Source organism: Cynocephalus volans, chromosome 1, assembly GCF_027409185.1.
Source record: "Cynocephalus volans isolate mCynVol1 chromosome 1, mCynVol1.pri, whole genome shotgun sequence".
NCBI classification, from domain to species: Eukaryota; Metazoa; Chordata; class Mammalia; order Dermoptera; family Cynocephalidae; genus Cynocephalus; species Cynocephalus volans.
Window position 1 is genome coordinate 124,826,577 of NC_084460.1, and position 9,515 is coordinate 124,836,091.

The following is a 9,515-nucleotide window of genomic DNA, read 5'->3' on the forward strand; positions in this document are numbered from 1 at the left end:
TAACTCAATAAAATTTTATCTATTTCCAAAATATGAAAGTTTTTCATCATTATGAAAGGCATAAATCCTCAAGCCTTCCTGATTCCCCTGTCCCAGTCAGATATAATCTTTGCTTCTCTGCTCTTTCACCACATTTTGTACTGTTATAGCATCCTTAACTCATTTAATAAAGCTTATTTTTAATGACTCTAACAGTAGTATAGATTCATTGTAAACATTTTTTTGGAAAAAAATTTTTAAAAAAGGAATATTAAAATCACTTTTAATTCATCACCCAACCACTATTACCATTTTTGTGTATTCCTTTCAGTCTTTTATATGTGTACTTTTTAAGAGAGTTCAATTTGTATATACAGTCTAGTGTCCAGTTTAATTTCCCTCATGATACTATATGGGAGCATTTCTTCATCAATAAATATTCTTAGGGGCTGGCCAGTTAACTCACTTGGTTAGAGTGTGGTGCTGAAAATACCAAGGTTGAGAGTTCAGGTTTCTGCACCATCCAGCCACCAAAAAAAAAATAAAAGAAATATTCTTATACCCTGGTCTGCTCTGACTTACAGTAAATGAGATATATGCATATCTCATCACCCCTACTAGACTGTAAGTTCCCTAAGGGCAAGGCTAGGTCCTCCTTGCCTTTCATATATCTATCGTGGTATTCCATATATGTTAGGCACCCAATAAGTGTTTATTGAATTAACTGAATTTAATTGAATTTGGTGTAAGAGTCTTACAAAGTTTCACTACATAACAGAAAAAAAAAGGAAACAAAAAAACTGAAAAAAGAAATTCATACACTACTTAAGACAAGTATAAACTATACCAAAATAGAAAATCCTAGCTGTACGCCCAAGTCTTGCCTCTAGGGCTCAAACCCATTTCACCTCCAGTTTGCAGAAAAACTATGAGAAGTCTATAAACTAACTCAAAAAAAATGTAAATAAATAAATAAGATTGGCCAGTTAGCTCAGTTGGTTAGAGCTTGTCTTTGTAACATCAAAGTCAAGAGTTCAGTTCCCCACACCGGCCAGCTGCCAAAAAATGAATAAATAAATAAATAAAAACTAGTTCTATGTGGTAACATAATGTAAATGGAACAGATACAGTTGGAATAAATATATCAACACTTCAGTCACATTATTAAGTCATTTGACTTCCCAGTTCACAATCATGCCTAATAATTTCTCCCAAATAAATAGTCCCTTTATTAAAAGAGCTTACCTGTATCACAGCTGGTCCCTCTGATCAGCTAAGGTAAAGAGCAAGTGAGGTGGAGTCAGCATGTCTTTGAAGCGACAGTTGTGTGGCAGTCCTCAGGGAGAGGGCTTGGTGATACTGTTATTACCAAACCGTTGCTACAAAAGCTCAGCAAAGAGATCCACGAGGTTTAATATTTCTACAACTGTATTTGTTGGCTAAAAAAAGTGTTTGCAAGGTATTGTGGTGGAAGAGTGGAACTAAAAGAACACCATAATGTTAGTGTTGGGGAATTATTCTGTACCCATTTTTTAAAAACCACATTTTTGAACAACATGGGAAAATACTCATTACATAATATTTGGTGAAAAAATCAAAATATAAAACTTAACATATGTGTACACGTGTGATTTCAACTTTGTGGGAAAAAATATGTGCATATAGGAAAGGAAGAAAATACAACAAAATGTTAACAGTGGTTATTTCTGGATGGTGAGATTACGTGATTTTGGTTGTTTTCATTTCGTATCTCTGAATTTTCCATAGTGACCTTTTACATTTGCATTAAAATAAATACTTCATAATTGGAAAATAAAGAAATGAAAAGACAAACTTTATACATATAATGTGGTACAGGGGGTGAGGGAACAGGAAGGAGAGAGCAAAAGAGATTTATTCCTTATTCTCTCTCACTTAGGGATACGGACGGCTTGCGGCGTCTCCTGTTGGAAGCCTTTTCCTCTAACCTTTAGGCTCAAGTTTTTAATTAAGATATGTTTCCCTCTCCTGTCCCACAGCACATAGATTACTATCTGGGTCTGAACTGGGTTGACCTAGTCCTGACACTCAGCACAATCCAAGTGAACTATAGACGAGGGTTTGAAGGAACACTTCTCATGGTAAACAGACTTATTAGAATAGGGAGAATAAGATGTAGACAAGACCAGGAGGCCTCCTGCTGGGAACTGATGCCGGAGGCAGCTTCGCCCTGGGTTCCTCTCCCCACTGGAATGTGAAGGAAGCAGTTAGTCCCTGGCTTTGAGTCTTCAGAACCTCTCAGTTCTTCCAATCACTTTCAGTGGCTGAGTGAAAGAAACACCTAGGCAGTTTCAAACTAAACTTAAAGCTACACCCACTACACGAACTGTTGAGGGATGTTCGTTTTAGTTTTGTTTTTGTTAAGCTCCTACAGCAATTAATGTAAAATTTTTTACATAGTAGGGTCTCAGTAAAATAACTGGGGAATGGAATATATTGGAATGAAAAAATTGTGATCAGCTCGTGTCACTTCTCTAATTCATGCTAAGGGGTCTGAGGATTGACCTACATTTTACTTTTACCCAGAGGCAGAGGAGGAACATCCTGATTCTACCACTGTATTGAGAAAACTTGAAGAATACTTTGTATTCAGATATCAAGCCATATCTACTGGTGCCACATTCCACAGACTCCCCTAAGCCTTGCAGTCCTTTCATGTGATGTCTACATGAGCTAATAAGGAAATGGCATCTGGAGCTTCCAGGAAGGGAAGATTCAGAGATGATCTCTTCTGGTATTCGTACTTCTTTCTCTCCGGCCCAGACAAGCCTATCATTTCAAAGTTTACTACTCCTCCTCTACACCATAACATAACAGCATACCTTAGATTTTGGGGGCAACGTTACAATTTTAAAATATTTTCTCCCATTATTCTCCAAAGTGTGGCAATACTTGGCTACTGTAACCACCAGCACTAAGCCTGCCAGCCAAACCAGATTCGTCACTGTTTCTCAGACATATGCTATAATTTTCTCCTTACTTTGCCATTCTTTCTCAAGAAATACCTTCTTTCTTTCTTTCTTTCTTTCAATTTCATATGCCTCATCCCATCGCTACCAAAATCCCACCATCCCCTGAAGGCTCTCCTAATTGTGGCAACCTAAATGACCTTTTTGCTCTAACTCTGATAATCTTTGGTTATGCCTCTTTATGACAGTTACCAAATGCTACTTTATATTTTAGTTAATTGGGTTTACCTTTTTTTAATAACAATTTTATTGAGATGTAATTCATATACCGTACAATTTACCTACTTACAATGTACAATTCAATGGGTTTTCGTATATTCAGAGTTGTTCAACCATTACCACAATGAATTTTTGAACAATTTCATCACCCCAAAAAGATACCCTTCACTTATGAGCAGTCACTCTCCATTCTCCCTTCCCTACAGCCCTTGGCACCACTAATGTACTTTCTGGCTCTACAGATTTGCCTTTTCTGGACATTTCATATAAATAGAATCATATAATATGTGCTCTTTTATTACTGGTTTCTTTCACATATGTGTTAGCATAATGTTTTCAAGATTCATCCATGTTGTACTGTGTATGTTTTTTTTTTTTCTTTTTCGTTTTATTGCTGAATAATGTTCCATTGCACGGATATACCACATTTTATTTATCCATCATTAGCTAATGGAGATTTGGACTGATTCTACTTTTTGGCTATGATGAAAAATGCTGTTATGAATATTCATGTATAAGTTTTTGTGAAAACGTATGTTTTCATTTCTCTTGGGAATATACCTAGGAGTAGAATTGCTGAGTCATATAGCTCTATTTTTTTAACTGTCTGAAGAACAGCCGGATTGTTTTCCAAAGTGGCTGCCCCACTTTTCATGCCCACCTATGAGGGTTCCAATTTCTCCACATCTATGCCAGTACTTATTACCTATCTTTTTTATTTAAGCCATCCTAATGGGTGTGAGTTATATCTCACTGTGGTTTTCATTTGCATTCCCCTGATGGGTAATAATGCTGATCATCGTTTCATGTGCTTATTGGTGATTTGTATTTCTTCTTTGCCCTTTGCCCTTTTTTAAAGTGGATTTTTTTATGGATTCATGTTTAGTCTCTGTTACTATACAGAAAATCTCTAGAAGGCAGTGAATGTATTTGACCAAAATCATGAACACTGGAGTTATATTCCACTATGTTGGTATCCAGTTCCATTATACTGTGTGACTTGGCAAGTTAATTCATTTTCCCACTCCTCAGTTTTCTTGTCTGTAAAATGAGGATAATAATACCTACCTTATAGAATGGATGTGAGGATTACATAAAATAATGACCACAAAGCTCCTAGGACAATGCCTGGTGCTTAGAAAACAACTAATAAATTACCTATTATTTTAAATAATCTTTATACCTTCTAATGTATAGTTTAGTTTCTTACACACAATAGGTGCTCATTGAGTATTTGTAAATAAATAAATTGGGAATTAAAATTATCTTGCTCATTTACACTATAGTTGTAGTTATGACTAGCTAGCTATGAAAAGGTCAAACAACCCAATCATGGAAAAAACATAAGCTGAGCAAGTGGATAAAATTTAAAAGATATATAGTCACTCAAACTCCAAAACAATCACCAAGGAAAACACTCACCAGGTCCTAGAAAAAACCCAAAATGGAGAGAATTTAATGGGAGTAGTCATGAGAATGTTTCTACAGTTCTAACAAATGCTTAGCCAAAGACATACAGATCAAAAAATATGTCATTATTTGAATCTTTAAAATAAAGAGAGCCCAAATTTCATAAAGAAAACTAGTTTGGGGAAAGATATTCAGGAAGGCATGTTAATCTATCAATTCTACAACAAGAGGAACCTGAGGCAGAGTAAGGAACTGCTGATAACCAAACTGCTAGACCTTACCTGACAAAACTGGCTGAAGACATACTCTAGGCCCCTGTATATACGGAGGCTGATTTCCTGATGATGGATTGAAAGACTACAGTTCCCTGTGCCTTCAGCACTGCCTTAAACAGAACATAACTGGGTTTTTTTTGAGATTTGGACTACAGTTGGCAGAAAGATGGCAGAATTTAAAACTATTCTAGGCCAATTTGGATAAGCCAAACTGAGAGGGATTTAGCAGTGGAAATAATTCAATACCTTGCATGCCAGGCTAAGCAATTTGCCTTTAACTGATAAGCAATGAGGAGACATGGTGTCAGGACAGGAGGGAAAGAGATGAATTGAAACAACGAAAGCAGTGCTTTAGAAAGGTTAATCTGAATCGGAGGTAGCTGGAATGGAGATAGAAGTCCAGTTCAGGAAACAAGAAGTTTCCTTGATATAACTTAAAGTCAGGTAGAATAATAACCATAAATCTTGGGCAAGGAGAGTTCAAACCAAAATTTCAAATCCTAATCCATAAGACATGGACTAGCCTAGAGCAGAGACCCATGGTTTATGTAGGAAATTGTGCAATCATTAGTAAAGATTGTTCTTACCTTTGTTTCTCTTTACCCTGATCATGATCTAACAAGTAGCAAAGAGTAATATTTATAACAATAACTACTATTACTATTACAACTAATAATAATTGCCTTTAGTTATGAAGTATTTCCTTTTGCTAGGTACTATGCTAAACACTTTAAATTTAAACCTTACAATGACCCTATGAAACAGTTAATATATAGTTGTCCCTTGGTATCTGCGGGGAATTGGTTCTAGGGCCCCCCATGGATACCAAAATCCTCAGACGTTCAAGTCCCTGATACAAAATGGTGAGGTATTTGCATATAACCTATGCACACCCTCCTGTATACTTTAAATCATGTATAGGTTACTCATAATACCTAGTACAATGTAAACGCTATGTAAACAGTTGTTATGCTTTATTGGTTTTTATTTGTATTATTTTTTATTGTTGAATTGTTATTTTTAATTTTTTTTCAAAATATTTTTCATTTGCAGTTGGTTGAATCTTCAGATGCAGAACCCCCAGATATGGAGGATACAACGGTACTGTCTTCCAACTATCATGGTTTATGAGAGGGTTCTCCATTTAGATTATTTCTTGGTTTTTCTACAGTCAAGAGGTAAATAAGGACCATCTAAGTCAGGTATGCCAAAAATGATTCATGCATTTATTGCATCCACTATTTACTGAGTGCCTACTATGTCTCAGGGGGATGCCACGGTAAACGGATGCAGTTCCTGCCCTCAGGAAGTCTAGACAGGGTGGCTGATGGGGGAGGGCCATTCACGTGGTCTCCTTTCTTTTTTCAATAACATTCGAGTTAGGAGACTTATCTTGAAATGTATTCAATTTGACCAAGCGTGTCATAATGGTGAAGTTTAGTGAATATGCCATGTACTTTTCCATTTCCCTGTAATCCATATTCCTTTCCCTAGGTAATGTCTTCTCTATCTTTCACACTCTCCAGTGCCCCAGCTGCCCTCTCCTTCAGCTAGCCACTGACAGACTCTATCACTACGGGGGCCCACAGCCACTACAGGGTTTTCAGAACTTTCCAGGATGACTGGATGGTTTCAAGGCCACAGTAAGGTTGTGGGATGCTGCTTAATTTAGACCCATCTGGCTGCATTGAGGAGAGGTGCAGCCATAGTAGCTAAGATAAAGAGAGGATTTATTATCATGAGCAGTAATGAGATTCTCACATTAATTCAGCTGTTAACAAAGCTTGCTTTAATGAAGCTGCACCTAGAGAGTCATTCTGGATGAAAAATAGCCCTAGATTTCAACAGCAGTATTTTACGAATCTTTGCTTTTATGTTCCACAATTGACAAAAATTGGCAAAGCTCCACATGTCTGCTTCTCTCTGATCTGCTACCAACTACGATTTCCCTATGAGTTCCTTGGATTAAATTCCCAGGAGAGATGAGAAAAAAATCATCTCTGCTTCTCTCCTTTCGAGCAGTGCCTTATAAGTGATAGGTTGCTGATGGGCTCACCTTGGTCAGATGTGCACCACGGTTCTAATCAACTGTGGTCCTGGAGCAGGATCATGTGACACAAGCATGGCACCCCAAGTTTTGTTTGGTTCAGGTGCTGTGGTGTAATGGAAAAATCATGGACTTTGGAATATGTATTAGTGCTTTCCTGTTGCTTATAACAGAACACCTAAAACTGGGTAGTTTATAAAGAAACAAAATGTATCTCTTACAGCTTTGGAGGCTAGGAAGTCCACAGCTCCAGGGACGCATCTGGTGATGGTCTTCTTCTTGGTGCGGTGACTCTCTACAGTGACTCAGGGTATCACATGGTGAAAATGTGGAAGAGGCAGCTAACCTCACTTGGTTTCCTTGTAAAGCCATCAGAACTATGCCCAGTACTCCATGAATGGGTCAATCCACTCATGAGGGCACAGTCCTCAAAATCTAATTGCCTCCTAAAGGACCCACCTTTCAAATACCGTAATTGGATTTCCCACCCTTTAGCACTATTCCAATGGAAGTCAAACTTCAATGCATTTTGGGGGTACATGCAATCCACATCAGACACATAGACTTAAGCTGAATTTCTACTTTGCCTTTCACTCTGTGTGTGATACCAAGACATTTACTCATCATTTCTGAGCTTGAGTTCCTTCACCTTTAAAATGGGATAAAAGAAAACATCAAAAAATAAAAGTGAATAAAAACTTCTTTTTATAAATTTGGTGTGCTAAACAAAATTACATTTATAGTTTTCAATGTGCTGCTTGATAAACCTAAGTTCCTTTTCAACTAAAACTTAATATTTACAAATATATTCGTTATTCAAATGATATAGAGTACATATCATGAACCAGGCACTATGTTAGGGTCTGGGGATAGAATAATAAATGAGACAGGCAGTTCCTCTCCTTAAGGACCTTACAATCCAATCTAATTATTCAAAAATATCAGTCAGTTACACACAATCCAATCAATCAAAATTATCTGAAGAAATCATGCTAGGCAATGGTGGGGGGTGGGGTACAGGGAAAATTAAAAAATGAATAAAGAGAGCCATTTGCCTTGGATTGAACATCCCCCCAAAACTTAATCCCCACTGTAAATGTTGAGGGTGGGAAATCCTATTATGGTAATTGAAAGGTGGGGCCTTGAAGATCAGATTAAGTTGATGATATAATGGTGGTAGTAGGCGTGGTTCTGAGGGCTTTAAAAGGAGAGCTCATGAGGAGCTATCTCTTTTTCTGTTCCACCATATTCACCACCTGATACCCTGAGTTGCTACAGTCACCACCAGGACAAGACCCTTACCAGATGTGTTCCCTGGACTTTGGACTTCCCAGCTTCTGAAACCGTAAGCAATAAATTTTGTTTTCTTATAAATCACCCAGTTCCAGGTACTGTGTTATAAGCAACAGAAATGGACTAATTCACCATTCTATATAAATAGGAGCCTACTCTAATTGTACATAAGATATGCATTTCACACTGAAATCTTATAGTTTCCTTGCCAATAGCTTCAAAAGCCAGAAACACAATTTTCAGCATTTAGTTCCTCGGGTAGCCTAGCTGTTCAATGTGGTTATATTTATCCTAGATAGTTAGATAGTTAGAGTCTTTATTAAATTAAAATGGTTTGTACTACAGCTCTGCAAGCAATAGGCTTTCAAAATTTGTCAGTTTACTTATTAACCTACACAACTTTTTTTCCCTACTTCCTTTCATTCATTCCATATAATGTGGAGTTTCTCTCCTAAGTATTTCTTCAAATCTTTCTACTTCTCTATTATCGAGGTTATCTTTACCCCCTTAATTTCACTGATTTGTAATCTTAACTCTATTTTTGAATAACGTTCAAGTTACTTCTTTTTCTCTTTTTACATTTCATTCCTGTTACTTTATTTTTTATCACAGACACGTCTTTTAATCATAAAGCTGAATTATTTTAAATATTTGCGATTTTCACATATTAGGGCTACTACCAGAATGTCAGTTTGATCCAAAATAGTGTATTTTGATAAGAACCCTTTCAGAACAGATGGCTGCAGAACATTTGTCAGTTTTAAAAACAGCCCATCTTTGGGTTAAACTGACAAAGTGTATCCTATGACTGCAACTCAACCATACATTAAAGTTTGGCTGCGGGGTTTCTCAAATAAATGGCTGGCAAGAGAAAACTTGCTTTCCTCTTAGGAGGAAAGCAATTTAATTTTTAGGAGGAAAATCATTGATTATACACATCCATTTAACTTTCTTATGCACAAGCTTTGTTAAAAAGAAAAAAAATAGCTAAGTCTCGTTCTCATTTCTATTCAAGCCTTTTCAAAATGATAAATAGTAATTTTAGAAATGATGGAGTTTGGGACAAAGATGAAAATTTATGTTAATTAGAATTACTAAATTAAAGTCAGAATCAGGATTTTCCCAGTTAAACTGTAGTAAAACTACAATTTTACCTGCAGTAAAATTTCAATGCTTTCTGAGTTCTTAAGCCGACAAATTACTTTGAGCTATCTCAAATCAAGGAAACTTCCTCGACTCCCAAATTCTTTCCTAGTCACTACCTTAGACCAAAACCCACAGAAG